At 50.9% G+C, this 21,964-nt stretch overlaps 1 protein-coding gene across 3 annotated transcripts in view; it reads right to left on the bottom strand.

Moving 5' to 3' along the window:
• ARHGEF10 (Rho guanine nucleotide exchange factor 10) overlaps positions 1-6,581 on the bottom strand; it is a 58,508-nt gene extending 51,927 nt beyond the window's left edge. For all 3 annotated transcript variants that reach the window (XM_065946584.1, XM_065946586.1, XM_065946587.1), the window contains exon 1: positions 6,494-6,581. The gene's annotated coding sequence lies outside the window, so the exon portion shown is untranslated. The remainder of the gene's footprint in view (positions 1-6,493) is intronic.
• Positions 6,582-21,964: the final 15,383 nt, after the last annotated feature.

The following is a 21,964-nucleotide window of genomic DNA, read 5'->3' as shown; positions in this document are numbered from 1 at the left end:
TCAGGGCACAGGCTCCAGGACAGAGCTCTGCCACTTCTGCTGACATGGGGCGGGGTGGTGACACCTCTACCCCACTGTGTGCCCCTTCCCCGGGGAGTCACTGGAGCCTCCCCAGACACGGTCCCTACAGGCCCCAGGCCGTGACACGCGGGACCATGTGGGACCACAGGAACCAACCCATGGGGCTCCAGCTCTGCCCAGGCCGGCATCTGCAGGTTTGCAGGCGTGGAAATGCATTGACTATTAAGCAGGGCCTCCAAATGAGGGTCAGAGCCCAGAGCCGTAGCTGAGGCGGGGACCGCTTTCAGACACACCAAGGGCGGGGTGGCCCTGGGCGATGCTCCCGACCCTTCCTGGTCCGGCTCATCTCCCCTCAATCCCCTAAATCAGCGGCCTGCACGGGACTGGACACGGGATGCCCCAGACCCAGCGGGCCCTGCCCCACACAGAGCCCAGACTTGCAGCCCAAACGTCCCCTCTATGAGCTCCTGAAGCCCACCTGCCTCCAGGCACAAACACGGGTGTCCAAGACCACACAGTCCAGCCGGAGAGCCTCCTCTCAGAACCATCTAGACACACGACCCCTTCCTTTCAGAACTCACCAAGGACAAAGTTAATTCTGCCTTTACTTGGCCACGTCTGGGAGGAGGGGAGCAGGGAGACGGGGAGGAGGCCGGAGACGCACCCTCACCCGCCCCTCCTCTCGGGACCCACACGCCCAGCAGTTTCTTGCATAAAGTAAATTCCAGCTCTCAAAAGTCACCCTGACAGACACGGCATCCCGCCTTGGGATGGATGGAATTTGGGTTAACCCTGAGCTGACACCCAAGCCTCCGCCTTCCTTACACAGGCACTTGCTGCCCGTCTGGTGGGCCTTGCCTGAGGGCCCCCTTATTTATGCAGCATGAGTTCCCCCTTATTTATGGGAAATGCAAGTAACTCCTCCCGCAGAGCAAGAAGGGCACTGCGTGCATGTGTGCATACATCAGGCAGATGCGGGCGAAGCCGCTGTCCCCGGAGACTGAAGCCTTTCATCACGTGTCCAGGCAGCGGCCCGGCCCGGTGCAGGGAGGTCTGGCCCCACCTGGCCCCTCCCTATGGACGCCCACCCACCCGACACTGACTCGGACCACCCTGCAGACCGCGGGCATGCCAGGGGAGCACCTTGCTGTGAAGCCCAGGACGCCCTCAGCCACCTGGCCTCCCCGGGGTCCCCACCCCGGCCCACACACGGGGGAGATGGGCGCCAGGGTCCCCTGCCCTTCTGTCGGCCCAGACGGGCTGCAGGGATGCACACCCTGGAAACAATCTCTCCCTCTCAACTACCTGCGATTCACGCCCTAAACACTCCTGCCATCTGGCAAACGCTGCACCTTTCATTCCTTCCTATTAAATCACCAGGAGCAGCGTGTGTCTAAATGCTTTTCCAGAACAGAGGCCAGCGGCAGGCCCAGGGGGTTTCCACCAGGCCCCGATCAGTTCTGGACCCGATGTGGGACTCTATCCTCTGCAGACCCTGGCCTGGGTCTGATTTTAGTTCCAAAGGAAAAGTGACCAAATCCATGCCCCCCGGGACAAGAACTCTGACACAAGGCTTGGCCCTGGCACCGTCTGGGAGAAGGGCCCGCAGGCTGAGTCCCCGGCCACGCAAGCAACATCCAACTCAGCTTCTCTGATGGACAGAACCAGGGCTGCCCACTGGCCACTGCCCAGTCCAGGGCTTGAGAACAAAGCGTGCATTGATGTCTTATCAGTTTCACAGCAAGCAGGCCGCTGGGGCCAGGGGCCAAGGCTACGTCCCCCAGAGGGAGCTGACGGCCGCACCACCCCGAGCTCCAGCCCCACGCTTGGGCTCCCGGCATCTCGGCCAGGCTCAGACCTGCACACAGAGGGACTGAAGAGACATGCCGAATTCCTTCCATCAGAGCTCAGCACTCCTCACCCAGAAGCAGATTCTGGCTCCTAACTTGGGATCACGTCTAACTCTGGAAATCCTGGGCTGTTTCTACACTGGCCCACACAGGCGTCCCATCCCCACCGCTAGGCAAATGCCTGCACTTCCAAGTCCTTGCATGCCACTGCTAAAGCAAGGCAGAGCCGGCCCGAGGGGCAGAGCACCCGCCTGACTCCCTGCGCTGGAGACCCCGACACCCTCCTGGGTCCAAGGCTTCCTGGGCTTCCCCCGTGGCTCAGCGGGTAAAGAACCCGCCTGCAGTGCAGGAGACCCAGGTTCAATCCCCGGGTCAGGAAGATCCCCTGGAGGAGGGAATGGCAACCCACTCCAGTATTCTGGCCTAGAGAATCCCATGGACAGAGGAGTCTGGTGGGCTACAGTCCATGGGATCGCAAACAGTCGGACACAATCTTGCGACTGAACAATAACACCCACCAAGGCCTTCCAGTCCCAGCGGAGACAGGCACGGACCTTTGCTCCGACCCTTTCAGCTCAACACTCTCAAGCTCCTCCAAGTCAGTCACCACCGTTCAGAGAAGGGTGACCTTCTCTGAAGACCCCTTCAGAGAAAGAATGTGAATAACAGAATAAAATACTGCGTGTGCCCGGCACACTTCTATTAAAACTCCTCAGCCTGCCCTGTACAGTCAGATCCTGGTCTCCACACAGATGAGAAATGACTCAAGTTCAAAGTTCACATCTCTTTGACTTTGAAGCCTAAACGTCCACAGTGCTTTCTTTAAAAAAAAAAAAAAAAATGATGTCCATTTGTCAGGCACTGGTTCCCCGCAAACTGCCGGTCTCCAACCCAAGAATCAAGAGCGAAGCCTCAGTCCAGGAAGCAAAGCCCCCGCCCCCAGACCCCGACCTCCTCGCGCGTGGAGAAGGCCTTGGCTTCGCATAGGTACCCGTGTGCAGACTGTCTGGGCACCCTCACTGATTCCTTTTGTTTTCTTCATAAAATGCCCAGTTCAGGAGTCCCAAGCAACTCACCAAGTCAAGGTCTTGGAGCCTCACCTGGGCCACCGGCCAGCGGCCCCCTGGGGAAGGCTGGCTCAGCCGTCCTCCTGGGAGCACTGAGGTCTCCCCCCGCCCCCGCTGGCCTCATCCCCACTCCCTTTCACAAGGGCACCGGGAGGTTGCAGCAACCTCTGACACCACACATACTTTAAAAAGCAATTTCTAGTATCAGAAAGTGGCTCCTGGAAGAGAAACACTAAGCCTAAAACAAAAAACTCCAAAAAATCTTTTAAAAAATCTTTTGAACATTGCTTAATGGAACCATAAAACATCAACAACTCAGAGAAAGCACTCTCTACTAGCAGGTACACATTACTTTCCCGACATAAAGAAGAACAGGAAATGAAAGAATAACAGCAGGGCCTGTGACTGGTCATTTTTATAATCAAAGTTTTGAAAAGGCACACAAAGACACAAAGATGTAAAGAAGCAAAAACCAACTTCAAGGCCTGGCTCTCTGAAGTCTGAGTTGGGAAGGAGCCCCGGTGAGGGGTTTGTCCTGGGGGGCTGGTGGCGGGTCAGGGGTCCCGTGCCAGCTCTCCTGAGCCTCACTCTCACAGCCATCACGGTCAGAGAAGGGCCCGAGCCCCCACTGCTGGCTCTGCCCCACACCCCCAGATCTGATGCCCCTCTGTACTGCTAAGCCCCACAACTTCCCAAACTACATTTCCAGCAGGCGTACCTGAGGGAGCCGTAGTCCTGCCCTGTAAATGTTTAGTGCCTGTGATCCCCTCCTGTCTCGTTTCACTCCACTCCCTCTCTACCCGGGCAAACTATGAGTAACGTGTGAAACAAACACCAACATGGCCTGAGTACCGCAAGATCTGGATTTTCATTGCAGGCTTTCTATCACACCTCGTGCAATAAGAATACTGCACTATCCGATGTGGGTCTTTAATTTATAGTGACACAGCCACACTCAGGGCATTTTCATTTTGCTCTCATGCAGAACATTCTTGGTTTATAATACATTTCCACAACTTGCCTTCCAGCAATTTCCTAAGTGAGTAAACTGAGGTTCTCCGGGGGACGTGACTCTTCCAGGGTCGGGTGAGCAGTTCCAGAACTCAGCCCAGGGTCCGAATGCCACCAGAAGACCTCAATCTCCAAGAATCTCCAAAGAGAAGTTTCTAACCTTCTAACCTCACCAGAAAAACATCAGAGAACACGCAGCACATCAAAATATCAAGAAGACAAATTCAGTAAAACAAAGTCAAGCTTGACCGTAATAGATTTAAAAAGTTATTTTTAATAACTCTGGATTTTACCTCATCCCTAAATGTCTATAACTGCTTTGATAATACCTGGCCTGAGAGAGAGAGAGAGGGATACTAATCAATTATTTCAGGAAACCATGGGAGTCTACACCTGACTATGAACAGTCACACAGCCACCTAACTGCAGATGCTGTTGTTGTTGTAATAACAACAACAGTCACTAAGTCATGTCCAACTTTTTGCAACCCCATGGACTGCAGCACGCAGGCTTCCCTGTCCTTCACCATCTCCTGGAGTTGGCTCAAATTCATGTCCATTGAGTTGGTGATGCCACCCAACCATCTCATCCCCTGTCATCCCCTTCTCCTTCTGCCTTCAATCTTTCCCAGCATCAGGTTCTTTTCCAATGAGTCAGTTCTTCACATCAAGTGGCCAAAGGATTGAACCTTCAGCTTCAGCATTAGTCCTTCCAATGAACACCTAGGAGTGATCTCCTTTAGGATGGACTGGTTGGATCTCCTTGCAGTCCAAGGGACTCTCAAGAGTCTTCTCCAACACCACAGTTCAAAAGCATCAATTCTTTGATACTCAGCCTTCTTTATGGTCTGACTGTCACACCCATACATGACTACTGGAAAACCACAGCTTTGACTATACAGAGATTTGTCAGCAAAGTAATGTCTCTGCTTTTTAATATGCTGTCTAGGTTGGTCATAGCTTTTTTACCAAGGAGTAAGTGTCTTTTAATTTCATGGCTGCAGCTACCATCTGCAGTGATTTTGGAGCCCCAAAAATAAAGTCTGTCACTGTTTCCATTGTTTCCCCATCTATTTGCCATGAAGTGATGGGACCAGATGCCATGATCTTACTTTTCTGATTGCTGAGTTTTAAGTCAGCTTTTTTACTCTCTTCTTTCAACTCTCATCAAGAGGCTCTTTAGTTCCTCTTGCTTTCTGCCATAAGGGTGGTGCCATCTGCATATCTGAGATTATTGATATTTCAATAACTGAAATATTGGGCTGCAGATGGAGTCACTTAACCAAACCATATCCCAGGGCCAATCAAGTAAACTTGGTGAGAGCTTAAGGGATACGTTATATCAATATATTAATATTACACAGAGTATATCTCATTTTTCCTTTATTAAAAAAGTTATTTCCTTAAAAACATGTTCAAAATATATATTTTAAGCGACAAACAGTAAAAATGTTATTCCTTGCAATGTTCTACCTGGAACTCTTGTTACTATTAAGTTACTATTAAGTAACTCTTGCATAAGATCCAGGACATTGGCAGCTACTTTATTTTGACTTTGTGGCTCAACCAAAGAAAAGCTAAAAATCCACTGCAGTTTGAGTTCATGAGAATTTTCACCTCCAGTAATTGAAATGTAAATACTACATTGCACCAAGTATGTCTGCTGCTTTCTCAGAATGTTCACATCCTGTTAAAAGCTGAAACATTTACTCAGATTTCTACCTTCAAACTGAGGGTCTTCCAGAGGGGAAGTGTTGTCAGGTAGGGATGAGGAGTCACCTGTCCCGGCTGGCAGCGCACCTGTTTGTCTCCCAGCCATGCGAGACGGGAGGCGGGGTTTCTAAAGTAGCAATTACCTTCACCCTAACGTGGGCCAAGGAGAAGGAAATGGCAACCCACTCCAGTATTCTTGCCTGGAGAATCCCACGGACTGAGGAGCCTGGTGGGCTGCCGTCTATGGGGTCGCACAGAATCGGACACGACTGAAGCGACTTAGCAGCAGCAAAGTGGGCCAAGGACTTTTGCCTTTATAGGAAAATACAAACGACTGTTCCTGACCTAAACACCCCAAATGGCCACTCCTCAAGGGACTTCACTGGGGCCCGGTTCATCCAGACCCCAGGCCGGGCCCGGGGTGCCTCCTGCACCTCCTGACGGCCGGTGGGTCTCGATCCGTTGCAGTTATCCCGGGACTCGCGATAAGTGGGGCGTTTCCAGGGCCTCAGCTCCGCCACCTGCACTGTCCACGCCCGGGGCGGCGTGAGCCCCGAGCGGCCCTCGCACCGTCCCCCAAAATCTGGGGTGGGCGGGCAGCTCGGACTGCAAGGTGCGGTGGGATCCGCCAGTTCGAAGGAGCTGGGCAGAAGGGAAGCTTCCCAAGTTAAAAAGGAAACTCCGAAGCTCCGCGATAGATGGTCTTGCGGGCGGCGCCCTTCAAGGACCCCCACCCCACCCCCGCCCGCTCTCATCCCGCAGGACCCCAGCCGCCCCCCGCCCCCGCCCGCACTCAAGCCACGGGACCCAGTCCTCCCCGACCCGCACTCACCCTGCAGCCGGGACTGGACCCCAGCCCGCCGTCCCTCCGACGACCCCTCTCCGCGCCCCCGAGTCCGCCTCCCCGGGATGCGCCCTGGCCCCGCCCACAGGGAGGTCGGCCCGCCCGAGCGCCGTGATTGGCCTAATTTCGCAGCGCCGGAAGCCCATTGGCTGCTGCGCCTGCCCGTTCCTCGGTCGTGCCCCGCCCCCGCGCCCGCGCATTCCTGCGGAGCCACGTGGCCGCGCGCCCCCTCCTTCTGCCCAACGCCCGGCTCGGCTGCGCACGCGTGGTCTCCGGGCGCCGGGCGCGCAGGCTTCCCGGACCCCCGTACCTTCGGACCCTCGTCTCTCCCCGCAGAGCCCTCGGGCAAGGCACGCGTGGGCAGGGTCCTCCAGCCTCTCTCTCCCCCAGCTCCCCTACCCCCTCCCTTTCCCCAGAGCTTCCACCCCTTCCCTTTGCTGGCTGGCCCTGCCTGCAGGGGCGTTCCTGGCTCCTCGGGAGGTCAGCTGCCTCAGACCCGCCAAGTCTTGGAGGTTTGGAAAAGCGAAGACTTCTCACATTTCCGAGGCAGTTTTTAAAGCTTGCCTTTTACTAAAAAGTTCCCATATTCACCTTCACTTTACCGGTGAACATGGGTTAAAATTCACTATCCTGTAAGAGCCAAAAAGTAATGACTTAAGAGGCAGAGTTTAACCCTGCGGTGTCACCCTTTGAATGGACAATGCTAACCGGGCCTAAGGGAAACTGTGAGCCACTCAGTCGTGTCAAACTCTTTGCGACCCCGTGGGCTGTAGCCCCCCAGGCTCCTCTGTCCGTGAGATTTCCCAGGCAAGAATACTGGAGTGGGTAGCCATTCCCTTCTCTAGGGGGATCTTACCGGCCCATGGACCGAACCGCGATCTCTTGCTTTGCAGGCAGGATCTTTAGAGTCTGAGCCTAAAAAGCATCCTACTATGAGCTCATTTGAGGTGAAAATCTGCATATATGCTTGGTTCCTCACAAAAGCGCCTTAAGATGAAAAAGAATTCCCTAATGTGTTGGAATTATTTGCAAGGGGCATTTCTTCATTTTATAATTTTAAAAAGGAAGCATATTATTGCTGTAATTTCTGCTATAGGACAAAATGCCAGAGAAGAATACAAACCAAAATGACAGTTATAGAATGTTGACTGTTACCCGTTACGGTCAATAGTGAGTCACACCCTGTGTGACTCCTGTCCAAACCTCTCAATCATATAAGTAATTTAATTCAGAATTTTAGAACTTCCAGGCATCATAAAGATCTAGGGTGCCATCCACTAGGTTTGTAGAAGGGAGACAATAATATAATTAAATGTCACAAAGCTAATTTAAACATCAAATGACTCTAAAGCCACCATGCTCTGTAAAAGTTCTTTCCCTGCAAACTGTAGCTCATGTAACTCACACCTACCATATGAAGAATACAATGATTGGGGAAAAATAGTAGTAGGTAAGGTATTATTTTGGGGTCTCCCAGGTGGTACTAGTGGTAAAGAATCCACCTGCCAAAGCAGGAGATATAAGAGATGTGGTTTCAATCCTTGGGTCTCGAAGATCCCTAGAGGAGGGCATGGCCACCCACTTCAGTAGTCTTGCCTGGAGAAGCCCATGGACAGAGGAGCCTGGTGGGTTTCAGTCCACAGGGTCTCAAAGAGTCAGACATGACTGAAGCAACCTAGCACACACACACACACACACGTGCACAAGGTAATATTTTAGCAATCTGTATTATTAGAGATTACTAATTTTACGGGAAAGGATTGAGCTGTTTTAGAGCACTCTGGAAAGATACTAGAGCCTGAATCAATTGAAAAAGATACTTCCTTTTTAATGGCTGAGTAATATTCCATGGTGTATATGTACCACAGCTTCCTTATCCATTCATCTGCTGATGGGCATCGAGGTTGCTTCCATGTCCTGGCTGTTATAAACAGTGCTGCAATGCATGAGACAAGTGCTCAGGGCTGGTGCACTGGGAAGACCCAGAGGGATGGGATGGAGAGGGAGGCAGGAGGGGGGATCGGGATGGGGAACACATGCAAATCCATGGCTGATTCATGTCAGTGTATGGCAAAAACCACTACAATATTGTAAAGTAATCAGCCTCCAACTAATAAAAATAAATGAAAAAAAAAAAAGATACTTCCTCTCAGTGACTTTAATGTTATTGGAAAAATTATTTTGGGTCTCTTTTCCTAGGACTCTGAATAACTTATTCAAAGATCTCTTACCCAATTTTCCTAGTAACCATGGTGGACAGAGATAGAAAGCCCAAGTGAATTAACACTAGTTCACTACCCAACAAGAAGATCCTGATATGTGTTTTCTGATCTAGTGGGGCAGAAATAAGAAGGCAGTTAAACTGTGCACGGATGAAACAAAGGATTTGGGGATCCTCTTTTGCTCTGTAACACTAGTAAAATCCTGTGTGAATTATGCAAGTCTCTGAACTTCCCTCCCATCCTCTAGAAAATGTGATTAATAGTGTCCACATCATAGATAAGAAACTTGAAAGGGAGAATCACACAGAGAACACTGTGATGTCCAGGAAGAGTAGATGCTCACCGGGTCATAATTTTCAGGAGCAAGAAAACATACTGAACCCCTGTTTCTAATAGATGGCTCACGAGTTCATTCCAGAGGAGTCGGGTGGAGAGGGAGGTGGGAGGGGGGATCGGGATGGGGAATACATGTAACTCCATGGCTGACTCATGTCAATGTATGACAAAACCCACTGAAATGTTGTGAAGTAATTAGCCTCCAACTAATAAAAAAAAAATAAAAAAAAAAAAGCTTAAGGAAGTTCAAGAGGCTGCCACTATCATCATTTTTTCACTCAGAAATCATGTTATTTCGGATCAATGGGGACAATACAGTAGCAGCACTGTAACTAGAAGCATGGAATGAAGCGCCCCATCTCCACAACGGCCCTATTAACCCCTAAGCTCAGGGTCACTGGGAAGAGCATGCCGCAGGGGGCGGGGTGGGGTGCTGGGGCAGAAAGAGCTCTAACTCAGGCCTCCAGTCCCGTCTGGTGTATACTAGTGTTCTTCAGATACATCACCATTTTGTGGAAGAGGATGAAAGATGAGAATTTCCATTGCAATTCTGCCTTTGACCAGTGGGCTATTATATGCATATTTGGGGAGAGAAGCCGGGAGAGACTGATTATGAGGAACTGGCTCACACAGGTGTGAAGGCTGAGAAGCACCACGATGCTGTCATCTGACTCCGGAGAGCCAGGGAACTGTGGGAGCCGATGACCTGAATCCCAGTCTGAGGACAGGAGCAGATGATGTGAGATGACCCAGCTCACCAAAGGAGGGGCTCTTCCTTCTTGCATCTTGTTACAGTCAACCCTCAGTTGACTGGACCACCCCCACCCATATGAGTGGGGGCGGTTTATTGAGTCCACCAACTCAAAGGACAATCTCCTCTGGAAGCACCTGGAAGTAATGTTCAATCTGGGTAACCCATGGCCGTCAGTTGCCCCATAAAATGAACTGTCACAACTGCACATTGCTGATGTGAATGTAGAATGGTACAGCCACTCAGAACATTTGCTCTGCAGTTTCTTGTAGGACAGGCTCAGCAACCCTGCTCTTAGATATGTCCTCAAGGAACCTGAAAACCTAAGTCCATAAAAAGACCATTGCAAGAGTTTTTGACTCATAACATTTCAAACTGTTCCAAACGGTGCATAGTTCAAAACTGGGAACAATTCAAATCCCATCAAGGGGTGAGTGTATCGACCAAGTGTGGTACACTTGGCCACACAGTAGAACACTATGTGTAACAAAAAATAACAGTAACAAGAAGGAATAAACTGCATTCAGTAGCTGAGATGAGCCTCAAAACCATTGCACTGTATGAAAAAAACAAAAATCAAAACAGACCTGGAGCAAACTCTCTGCCCAAAGCTGTGTGCCCCTTTCTGCGTAAACGACCGCCATAGTGTCTGGGGGTGCACTCCCTCAGCCCAAGCCCCAGGGCCTGGCCCAGAGCGGCTTTGGTGTTAGGGTCCCAGCACCTGTGCCCAGGGCCTCCTCCCTCGTTGAGCCACACTCCCCTCCTGGGCTTGCCTGAAACGTCTCTGCTTCCCACCCTGCCCCCACCCATATCCCCTGCGATGGCTGGCAGGTCAAGGGGACATGGGGGGTGGTGGGGAGGGGGGAAGAAAAGCCCAGGAAGCAGAGAGGAGGCAGAGGCACCCGGGGAGATAAGTGAGGCGGGGTCATGTGGCTGCTGTTTCTGGTGGTCACTGGAATCTGGAGGGGGAGAAGGAATCATTGTTCCAGGCAGGAGACAGGACTCTTTTGTTCCCAGAGCGCTTGCAACAAGGACTAAGCTGTTTTCTGGCTTTGCTGTGTCTCCAGCGGGGGAGGTGAAGGGCAGGCTCGGAGCAGGGAAGGCTGGCCCCCCAGCCTTGCAGACTTGGGGTGGTGGACAGGGGCCTCCACCTCAGTGCTTCAGGCTCACACACAGGCTCCTGGGGGCCAGCAGGTGACACCCGAGGTTTGAGGCCCCGGGAGCTGTGCTCTTCCCTCCCTCCCCCCCTCCCCTCCTCTGGCAGAGCAGTTCAAAATTCAGGGAGCTGGGACTGGGAAGGAATGTCAAAGAAGGGCAGAGAAAGAGGATGGGTGTTCTAGAATGTTTCTTCTTGCTCTCAGAGCCCTGGTCCTGCCCAGAACAAGCTCTGATTCTCAGCAGGGTGGGCGGAGGTGTCATAGGTGCTGAGAAGATACACAGTCAGGAAGGTGCCATGGCTCGAGGAGCCCCAAGACACGGTCAGCACCCCACTTCTTTTTCTGTCCCCACGGCCTGAGGGTCTCTGCGGGTGAGAAGCGGGGCATCGCAGCCCCCACCCCACCCTGAGAGAGGCCAGCGCCACTCAGAACTGGGCAGCATCTGCGCCTAGTTATCCGGGACCCGCCAGATGAGGCGGGGGGACTGGGTCTGAGCCCTGGGAATTCGGAGCCAGGTGGTCTGACAGCCCAGGAGGGAGGGCCTGCAGGGGACAGAGGGGCGCAGACCCCCGCCCTCGCTCCCCGCTGCAGCTCCCCGCCTGGTCCTGGACCTGCCCCCACGCCCACAATCACCCCCAAGATGCTTCCTTTGCTCAAGGGTATCCCCACCCCCTCGGGGAGGTCCCAGCCCTGACGGATCCCCTGGGCTGCCCTCCCCACCTCCCTCTCTCAGCAGGATGCTGACTCCCGCTGCACCGAGAGCCCAGAGGAGGGGTGACCTCCCGGCTCCACTCCCACCCACGCCGGAAGGACGTGAGCGCCTCTCTGGGGACAAAGAGTCCCTGCTCCTGCCCTCCTGCCTGAGGCTACCTTGGCTACTTTGCAGGCTATGCTGCCACAGCCTGCCGGCCCCCCTCCCCAACTTCCAAACCCTCTCACGTGCCTGCAGGCTGGCCCCCTCTGCGCCTGGGACCCTTCCTGCAAACTGCAGAAGCCCGCTGAGACGCTGCGCTTCCACTTCCCAGCCTCCTGCCCGCCGCCCTCTCCCGCCTGGCTGTGGTCACGGAGCTGTGACCCAGGGGACAGAACCCCTCAATCCTGTGGGGTTCCTGGGTCCTGGGAGCGCGTTTGTTCTAATGTGGTGGCTTCTGGACGGGGGCTCCAAAGTCCTGAGCCAAGATTAGAAGCTTGGAACTTCCGGCCCCACCCGCCTCTCCTGGGAGGAGAAAGGCTGGAGACTGAATTCATGATGCATTGTGGCTGTGCCTCTGTGATGAAGCCTCCATCAAAACCCACAAACTACGGGGTTCAGAGAGCTTCCGGGAGCGTGGGCACAGCCCCAGCTCCAGGGGTGGAAGCTCCTGTCCCCCAGACACTGCCAGACCTCGCCCTCTGTGCCTCATCATCTGACTGTCTGTATCTTTCAACCTCATCCTTTCCTGTATGTATGTAACACACCGGTAAACATAAGTAATGTTCCCTGAGTTCCCTGAGCAAATTACTGAACCCAGGTAAGGGAGCCCAGGTCAATCAGAAGTGGGCGAGGCCTGGTGTGTGAGCTGGACATCTGTGGGACCCAGCCCTTAGCTGCAGTGTCCCTCTCTTCATCCTGCTTGTAAACCTCCAAAAGTGACCCTGGTCTTTATTGAAAAGGAGATGTTTGCTCACGAGAACGATACAGTGGAGAATTCTGACAATACCAAGTGCTGACAAGACTGGAAAGGGGGTGACTGGAATTCTCGTGTTGATTATGGGGGTGCAGACAGAACATTTTATCAGGAAGACCATCTGCAGTCTCATAAACTAAGCATGTAAGTACTATCTGATCCAGCAATTCCACTACGTATTTATCCCAGCTACAAAAACATGCATTGCAAGATTTGTACAAGGAGTGTTCTTGGCAGGTTTATTCAAAACAGTGCCTTTGGAGAGACAACCCATCAGTAGGTAATCACATAAACAGATACTGTTATATCCATGTAATGGAACGCTGAAAGTGAAAGTGAAAGTCGCTCAGTCGTCTCCAACTCTTTGAGACCCCCATAGACTATGCAGTCCATGGAATTCTCCAGGCCAGAATACTGGAGTGGGTAGCCTTTCTCTTCTCCAGGGGATCTTCCCAACCTAGGGACCGCACCCAGGTCTCCCACTTTGCAAGCGGATTCTTTACCAGTTGAGCCACAAGGGAAACCCAAGAATACTAGAGTGGGTAGCCTATCTTTTCTTCCCAATCCAGGAATCAAACTGGGGTCTCCTGCATTGCAGGTGGATTCTTTACAACTGAGCTATCAGGGAAGACCTCAATTGAATGCTGCTGCTGCTGCTGCTGAATGCTACTCGGTATTAAAAAAAAAAAAAAAAAAAAAGGACAATGTTGACAAATCTGAAAGAAATGAGACACCTCGACTGTGTATTCCCAAGTATGTGAAGTTCTTCAATAGGCAAAAATAGTATTCAGTGAAGCCTCGGATAAGACCCAGGGTCTGGGAGGAGCCCTGGGGTCATCCAGCTGATGGAGATGCCGGCTGGGCTGCTGGTACCACCAGCGTATGTGTTTTTCTAAACTCATCTCACTGTATGTTTTAAATGGGACCGTTCATTTGATAGTCCCTCAAGGGAGTTCTTTTTTTTTTTTTTTTTAAGTAAGTAGGATATCAAGGTCAAGAAGAGGCAGAATTTGAAGTGAATTTTAACCTGATCAAGAAACACTGTGAGTGTTCAAGTCCATCATCCCTGCGGGTTCTTTCAGAGTCCCAAGACTCTCTTTCCATCCTCTATAATTAAACTTACTTTTGGGTGGCAGCAATGTTTAATATAAAATTTAAGTAATTTATGTTCAGTTCTAGCATCTTCAATTATTTTCACTTTGGTTTACTTGCGTGTGTAGAAACAGCATACTTCATATTATAGTTCCAAATGCATGGTATGGTAGCTTTGTTAGGTTTTATGAGCTTGCCTGGGTATAAAGCAACAATCAGAGCAGTACTGTCACAGATATTTACTTCAACTAAGGCTCAGGATGTAAAGTTCTGTGTCACGAGTTACCTTCAGGTTAGACACTCAGTCTATCAGATCCTCCACCATAAGGTGCCATTCCTACGGCAAGCCCTCAGTACCAACAATTCAGTTTTCCTTGTACATCCAAAATCACATCTTTTAGTTAGCTTTTATCACTTTTTACTTTTTTCACTTAATTGTTCCCAAATTTAATATGACTGAATTATTCAACAAACAGACAACAAAGAAGCTGTTCTCAAAAATAAAAAGCCCCGCCCGTTCTAGCTCCTGGCCTCTAATGGGTCAGATCCAGCCAAGATTTGAAAGCATCTGTGGAAAAGCTATGACTCAGTGAGTGCTCACTCTATTGTCATTTTCCTGTTTCCTTCCCACATGAAACTTAGACAAGACCAACTGTGTTGCAGATGAATAAAATGAACACACTAATTTGAAGGGAGAAACGTTACCATTTTCTAAAGTCTCTGAAGCATTTCTTTTCTTTCCTTTTCTTGTACTACTATTTATTACTTGTATCACTATTTATTGCTTGCAGCACTACTACCTGCACCCAGGGGGTGCTAAGGGATTCTGTTTTTCCAGGCACTGCTGCCTATTTCATCTCTACTGAAATTGGCCTCCAGTCCACTTCCCCCATCAGCTATCTTCTCCCTCCATGAAACCTCAGTTTCTAGAACACGATTCAACCCTTCCCCCTAAACCCACACTAATGGAGTCTCTCCTCTATACAAGGTTTATTACTCTCCTTCTCCTTGCAGTCCACAAAGTGGAAGCACAAGGCTTGGCGAGTGGAGCTCTTGGATTTTAGCTGCCACAAGTCCCCACAGGCCAGACCTGTGCCCTTGGTGCTCCCATCTAACTCAAGACTTAAGTCTTATCTGCTTTGTAGCCCCTACAACCTGGTGGTTTCTTCTTCCTCTGAACTCCTATGAGTCAGGCTGTTTACTTCTGTGATACTGTAAAACACATTTTAAACTTTGCTTGTATGATTTTTAAGGCCACTTTCGTTCCTGAGATGCTAATCCTTGGAAGTGCTGGCTGTCATTTTAAGATGAGATTAAGTCAAGGTGCTTGCTTTCTTATATTAAGTTATTCTGTACCCCTCAGAGGTGTTGCTCTCAGCGAGAAGGCAGGCAGGAGACAGTCTGTTCCCACATAGGGCCTGTTAGTAGTAAGGCCAGGTCTCAACCTCACAATCCAATGTCCCCTGGTGACCCTAGTCCCTTGAACCATTTCTAACACCTCCTTATAAGTTAAGGATCACAGCCCTGTCACTCATTGGATGCACAAGCTGAAACCCACTGCACCTGCCCCCACCAATCAAAGCTGTTATAAGACTTCATGTCCTCCACGCGACCTGGAGTCTCAACAACAAGCTGTTTGCCCCCGGTTTTCCAGGCACTTGGGGGTCTCAGCTGCCTAGCTTGGACGTTGAACCTAGATAGCACCACTGACCCCTCAGCTGGGTCTGCACAAGACTGGAGACCCTGTGATGTTCGGAGGCCTGGAGCCTAGTTGCACGTGCGCACAAGGGCCGCCAGGCACATTTTTACAGTCAGGATTCCAGCCCTCCCCGGCTCTGCGTACGACCCTAGGTTCCCCATGTCCACGCCCTCCACGCCTTGCGTCCCCAGGTCAGCGGTCCGCCACGTCTCTCTCATGGGCACTTGGGCTTTACTGAGGCGTTTTGAAACTTTGGCGTTCTGTCTCGTCGTCTCGCTGTGAGTAACCACTCTCCGTGCTTCGCCTCAGTTTGTTTTGTGTTGAACAAAACAAACTTGGTGACGAATTTGGTGATGAATTTGCAGGCGGGCTGGGAAGGAGCGGGTACCGAGGACCTCGGCCCATCGACTTGGCGCCTCACAGGGACCGAGAGGCCCAGCGTGAGCTTCGGGCCCCTCTGCTCCAGGGCTGCCCCTCGCATCCCCACCAGGCACCCTGACCCCCAGTGCTCGGTTTCATTTTGTGGCAGAAAAGTGCTTTTGGGGTTCGGGTAGGAAGACGTCTGTGCCAGGTCGGTGGCAGGTCCTGACTGGGGCGAGGCTGGAGGGTTTGGAGACAATTAGGCAAAGTCCGGCAGCTGAGGGGCTTCCCGGGTGGCTCAGTGGTAAAGAACCCGTCTGCCAACGCAGGAGAGGCAAGAGACGCAGGTTCGACCCCTGGGTCGGGAAAGTCCCCTGGAGGAGGAAGTGGAACCCTCTCCAGTATTCTTGCCTGAGAAATACCATGGACAGAGGAGCTGGGCGGGTACAGTCCACGGGGCCATAAATAGCCGGCCACAACTGAGCGTGCACACGGCGGCAGAGGCGCCTGCGCTGGAGGACCGGGCGCTGGTGTTCGGTCTGTGTTCACACCTCTCTATGCCTTAACTGTAGAGAATTGGCGGTTCTGTGCAAGAAACAGTTATCCAAAATGATAATAAACTGAATATACCAGTCAACTGTAATTATACAAACTAAGAAAATACACTTTAATCTGCATGAGGTTGTCTAGAGTACAGAAGTGTGTGGATGAAAGGGCTGATGTGGTGAGCTTCTTTTATTAAGCTTTGTGGATAACTGTTGAAATTGGACAGTTGAAATAATATAGAGATCCTGTATGCTCATTACCCAATTCCCCTCATAATAACACCCAGAAAAACTGTAGTTAAACATAGCAACTAGCATACAGACCCTGATACAGTCACAAGCTAAGTCGCTTCAGTTGTGTCTGACTCTTTGAGACCCCATGGATTGCAGTCCACCAGGCTCTTCTGTCCATGGGATTCTCCAGTCAAGAGTACTGGAGTGGATTGCCGTGCCCTCCTCCAGGGGATCTTCCTGACACAGTGATCGAACCTGTGTTTCTTATGTGTCCTGTGTTGGCAGGCAGGTTCTTTATTACAGGCGCCACTATCTAGTCCCATACAGAATGTTTAAGTGCCGACAAAGACCTTTTTCCTTGCCTGCCTTTTAACAGTTACACCTGCTTTCCTCCCGTCTTTGCTACCTCATCCATCCTTATCTCCATTTCTGCAATTTCCCCTTTTTGCAGATGTTGTTTAAATGCAGTCTTACAGTATGTAACCTTTGGCTTCTTTCACTCAGAGTAATTCTTTGGAGATTCACACAGATTAAGTGCTTCAGTGGTCTTTTCTTTTTCATTGCCAAGTACTATATCACTGTTTGGCTGAATACAGTTTATTTACCTAATGAATGACATTTGGGTCATTTCCTGTTTTCTGTTATAATAAGTAAAGATTCTGTAAGAAAAACAAGAATTGGCTATTGAGAACTAAGCTTCTTGGTGACCACAGCGAGGACCCTTACATTTTGTTGCTGTGACCCCTGGAAGCAAAGCCACTTCAGAATGGGAGGTGCTTATCCCAAGGTTCCCTCTTGTGATTCCCTTTAGGCTGTGTTCACCAAAGTTGGGTGACCTTGATTTATGAATCCATGCACAAGGAGGAGGTAGTTTTCTTCCTACCTCTTCTCTTCTCCTCTGCCTCCCCACGCTCAACCCCCCCCCCCCCCCGCCAACACACTCACACTCACTCTCTCTGTCTGCATGGCCACAGCATCCTTTAGACTCCACAGGAAACAGCCTGGAAATGGATTCTTAAGTTACAGTATAACTTTTCAACTAGATTTGTTTTGTAAATGGGAAGGTGAAATGCTTTTTTATAGTCTTCTATGTTATATCAGAATAAACCTGTGCCAAGAAGAAGTAAAGTCCTGCAGGGATGGAAAGAAACCTGTTTTGCTCGGTCATAATGAAAAGGTGGACAACTTGCTGTCAATCAAACCCACTTGGGTAGCCAATTTGGCCAGAAAGCTCCCCAAACTCAGGTGGGGCAACATCTGTTAAAGCAAGTTACCCTTGGGAGTATGAATGCGAGGTGGGTGGGATGGATCTGGGTCCACTCTTCTTCTACAACTTTGAACTTACTTGGAAGAACAGTATCCTAACTTACAGAGATGACCCCAAGGGGGGTCCAACCTGACTTGGACAAGTGTTCAAAAGTGTATTAAACACCCTTCTCACTTCAGAAGAACATAGAATAGTGCAGGGTAAAACTCAGAAGGAGACAGATGGGCTTCATACAGAAACCCTTGGTGACCCACCTCAGGCTGCAGGAAACATAACTGTGTGAAAAGCAGATCCCAGTTGGGTTGTGAATGCTGGGAAAAGTCTGAAACGTGAACTTTATAGAGATTGCAATCTTGCAGGTGTGTGAAGAGGAGGGCAAAACAAAGAAACCTTAATGAAGTACAGTAAAACAGAAACCGAATGAGAAGTCTTCAGAATTTCTAGACAGGGTCTGTAAAGCCTACTGGCAGTACAGATACCAATCATAAGGACCTAGAGAATTTTAAATGGGCCCTATGATTCTCATTCATCAGAGCGACTGACACACAGAAGCTGCAGGAGATGGGAAGGGCTTTAGAGATGCTGACATCTCAACTTGTTGAAATGGCCTTAAGTTTGTAAATGCAGGGACCAGTTTTAAGAGAAAAAGAAACAATGGAAAACAAAATGGGCCATTGTGCTGGCGGCTGCCTGAACTCAGGGAAGAGTGGACCAAATTGAGGCCCCAATGAGGGAGAAAGGTAGGAGGCCTCAAACCGCCACTGGAATGGGGCACCCGAGAGTGGGACCACACTAATGTGCCTACTGCAGGCAGAGGGGACCCTGGGATAGTGTCCCACGCTTAGACTCTTAAAGAAGGTAATGAAAGTGAAAGTGGCTCAGTCGTGTCTGACTCTTTGTGACCCCATGGACTATATAGTCCATGGAATTCTCCAGGCCAGAATACTGGAGTGGGTAACCTTTCCCTTCTCCAGGGGATCTTCCCAACCCAGGGATCGAACCCAGGTGTCTTGCATTGCAGGCAGATTCTTTATGAGCTGAGCCACCAGGGAAGCCCTGGTGGCTTCCTTACCTTCTTTAGAAGGTAAGCAGGTGGCATACCCAGTGCCCCAGGTAGCTGACCATGACAGTGACCAAGGGTGGTGATGCTGAGTCATCACTGCCTCCCACATGGAGCCCTGGGTGACTTGACAGAGGAAAATTACTGTGTGGGAATCTGGGAACTTGGTTCTAACTGCCTAGCTTTCTAAACTTTCTTTTGAGACTGTTAGTAGCAAGAAGTGTCAGAGGACCCTAGAGGAAAGCTCTTCTCCAGCAGGGGAAGAGCCCCTGTTGGCTTTCTGTCCCTGCCTGACAGCCTCGCTCCCCCTCTGGGATGAAATTGACTGAACTAAGCGCCAGGGTAGCCTCCGCACCTGGACACCGGGTGGATGTTAAACCACCACTAGAGCAGATCTGCGAGTTGCAGGCTCTACCACAGTGGTTCTGGGAGAGAAAGCCCAGAGGGTGAGTCTGGGGGGATAGGCAGATGTGGGTGCTGGGAAGAGGGGAGACGGCCACAGGTGTACAGATCAGGCTCTGTAGGGGGCAGGCATCCCAGACGTCATGCAGTATCCATGAATAGGAGGAAGCAAAGCCTGGGGTGGACTCCTAACGACCTTCCTCCAGTATGACCCAGTATGCTCCTGCTAGTCACTTTGTGATTGGCTGGTTCACATTTGAGTGATTGTACTTGATTGAAGAGAACTTAATAGGTTGTACGAATGCATTGCTGTCCCTTACTCATACTCTGCTCGTGACTTTGTTCAGGGTCTCTTGTTGGGTGAACATTTTGGACTTGAAGGAGGCCTTTCCTGCTCACCTTTGAGTTTTTTGTTTTTTTTTTTTTTTTTTCACCTTTGAGTTTTGAATCCCAAGTCTGCTTTCAAGTGGAAAGATGGAGGCAAAGGAGTTAGACCACAGTACTGCTGGACAGCACTTCCTCAGGTCCTTACGAGTTCTTCCCTGGAGTAGTCCTGGCCAGACTCCGGGGACCTTGAACCCTTAAACCTGCTCTAGGATGCAGATGATGCCTGAGCACCAGTGAGACAGAGGACATCTGAGACCAGGTACGGGTTTGACTTCAGACTTCTTGGCTGAACAAGGCTGTAACGTGTCCAGGAAGAAGGCAGATTCTCGGCACTCTTAAATATTTGAGGTTTTGAACTCAAGAACAGAGAGCTGCCTGCTGATGGGGGCAGGGACGATCTAAGCAGGATCGCGGTTGCCACCCGAAGACACTGGGGATCTTGGGAGTGACTGGGCTCTGCCACACCGGGACCCCCAGCTCTGGACTCAAAGCAGAGCCCTCCTGGAGATGCTTTTAAAGGAGGAGACGGGACCTCTAGGCTAGAATCTTGAAAGATGAACATCCAGAAGGCTGGCTCCATCTCTGCAGGATGGGCCCCTAGGAGAACTGCCATGGGAAATGGAAACCACGCAGCAGAAGGGTTTGACCAGGGTCATCCAAACCTTGCTGGTTCCAGCCCCAGCCCCGACAGTGGCTTCTCCCAGAGGCAGGGCAGCCCTGACAGATTTCAGGTTGCTTTTCAGAAGCTGCAAGGAAAAAAAAAAAGCTACAAGAAAGAAACCAGGGTGAATGGGTTTGCTGCAGTGGTGGCTTTGTCCAAGTCACACCCTTTAGAAGGCTACTTCTAGGTTATGAGCAGGATGTGTTCTTTTGTGAGTCCTTTGTCTCTAACCTCCCAGGCTTGGAAGGACTTCTGCTTTGATAGAAATAGGTTATGATGAGGATTTCTGCTACTTTGGTAGAAGAGGGTAATCTCTCTGGTGATGGCTCTGTCTTCCAGAACCTGGTTTCTTCCAAAACCTTCTGAAACCAGATTGTGCTGACCCCTTAGTTGTGGTGGTCAACTTTCTGACCACAGCTAACTTCACTGACTTCAGATGTAACCTATCAATTGGGCTGATCACCTGTCCCCACCTTTCCCTGGATAAAACCCCTAAAAATCCTGAACATTACCTATGGCTGGCTTTCTGTGTGCCCCTTGAGGGTACGTCTTTGCAGTTTTATTTACTAGCCTTGGGCCTGTGTCTGCCTTGACAACTGGTGCACAGGAGGTATTTGTTTGTTGGGGTCAGTGTTATAGTGAAACCGGGGATAAGAAAATGCACTCAGACAAGTGCTGAGCAGTTTGACTCTCCAAGCCCTGGTTGGGTCTGTGCCACTTATGAGCAGAAAGTAGCCAAATCATCCTCTTCCCCTCTTCCCCAGATTGAGGCACGATCACAAGATGGCGGCGGGGGTGGTGGGAGGAGACACTGAACCCAGAACCTGTGGGCTAAACCTGTTTTCCCTGCCGTCCCTAGTCAAGGTTGTGAAGGCTTACATGTCCTCCCAGCAGTGCAGAGCCTAATCGATAAGCGTTTATCTGATGTGTCTTCTAGGAGCTTGGAGGCAGATCTGTTGAGTTTGGGCTAAGTTGGTTGAGATGGGATAGGACCACCGACCCCTCCCCTGGATCTGCATGTGCACTGGAGACCTTGTGAACGTGCAGAGGCCTGGAGCCTAGTCAGGCCTGTGCACAAGGACAGTTAGGCACCTCTTTTATCATGGTGCCCACATGGCCCTGTTCACTCTCCTATCAATACCCCAGTCCTGCACCTCCTGGGAGGCAGACCTGAGATTTGTTCTCCAGTCTCCACACTTGGCTGCCTCACGAAAAAGGCCTCTATGCTGGCGACCTTGGCATCTCAGCGTCTTGGCTGGCTGAGCACCCGGCAGAGTGAACCTGGCCACTAACAGTGACAGTACTAGTGACATTTTGTCTAGGAGGGCTCCTGCATGCTCCATCCCCAGAAAGCCTCTGACAGTAACCCGGTGCCGCTGGGCTCAGCATTCTCAGATGCCGGGCCTTCCCCCTCGGTCCTGAAGACCATGTAACTTGTCATCAGAAGTGGTTAGTCTTCCAGTTGTTCAGAACTCGAGGCAGGGCCATCTTCCCTGCTGGCTGGAGCGCTTTCTGAGTGGGGGCAGGAGGTCAGCGAGGTCCAGGGTGATAGGACTCCTGTGTGACCAGGATCCAGGCATCAGTAGTGCTTTTCCAGACCCAGCTCTCTAGAGGCGGTA

Source organism: Muntiacus reevesi, chromosome 10 (genome assembly GCF_963930625.1).
Source record: "Muntiacus reevesi chromosome 10, mMunRee1.1, whole genome shotgun sequence".
NCBI lineage: Eukaryota > Metazoa > Chordata > Mammalia > Artiodactyla > Cervidae > Muntiacus > Muntiacus reevesi.
Note: the sequence above shows the minus strand (reverse complement) of the source record. Positions and strands in the feature narration are given on the sequence as shown.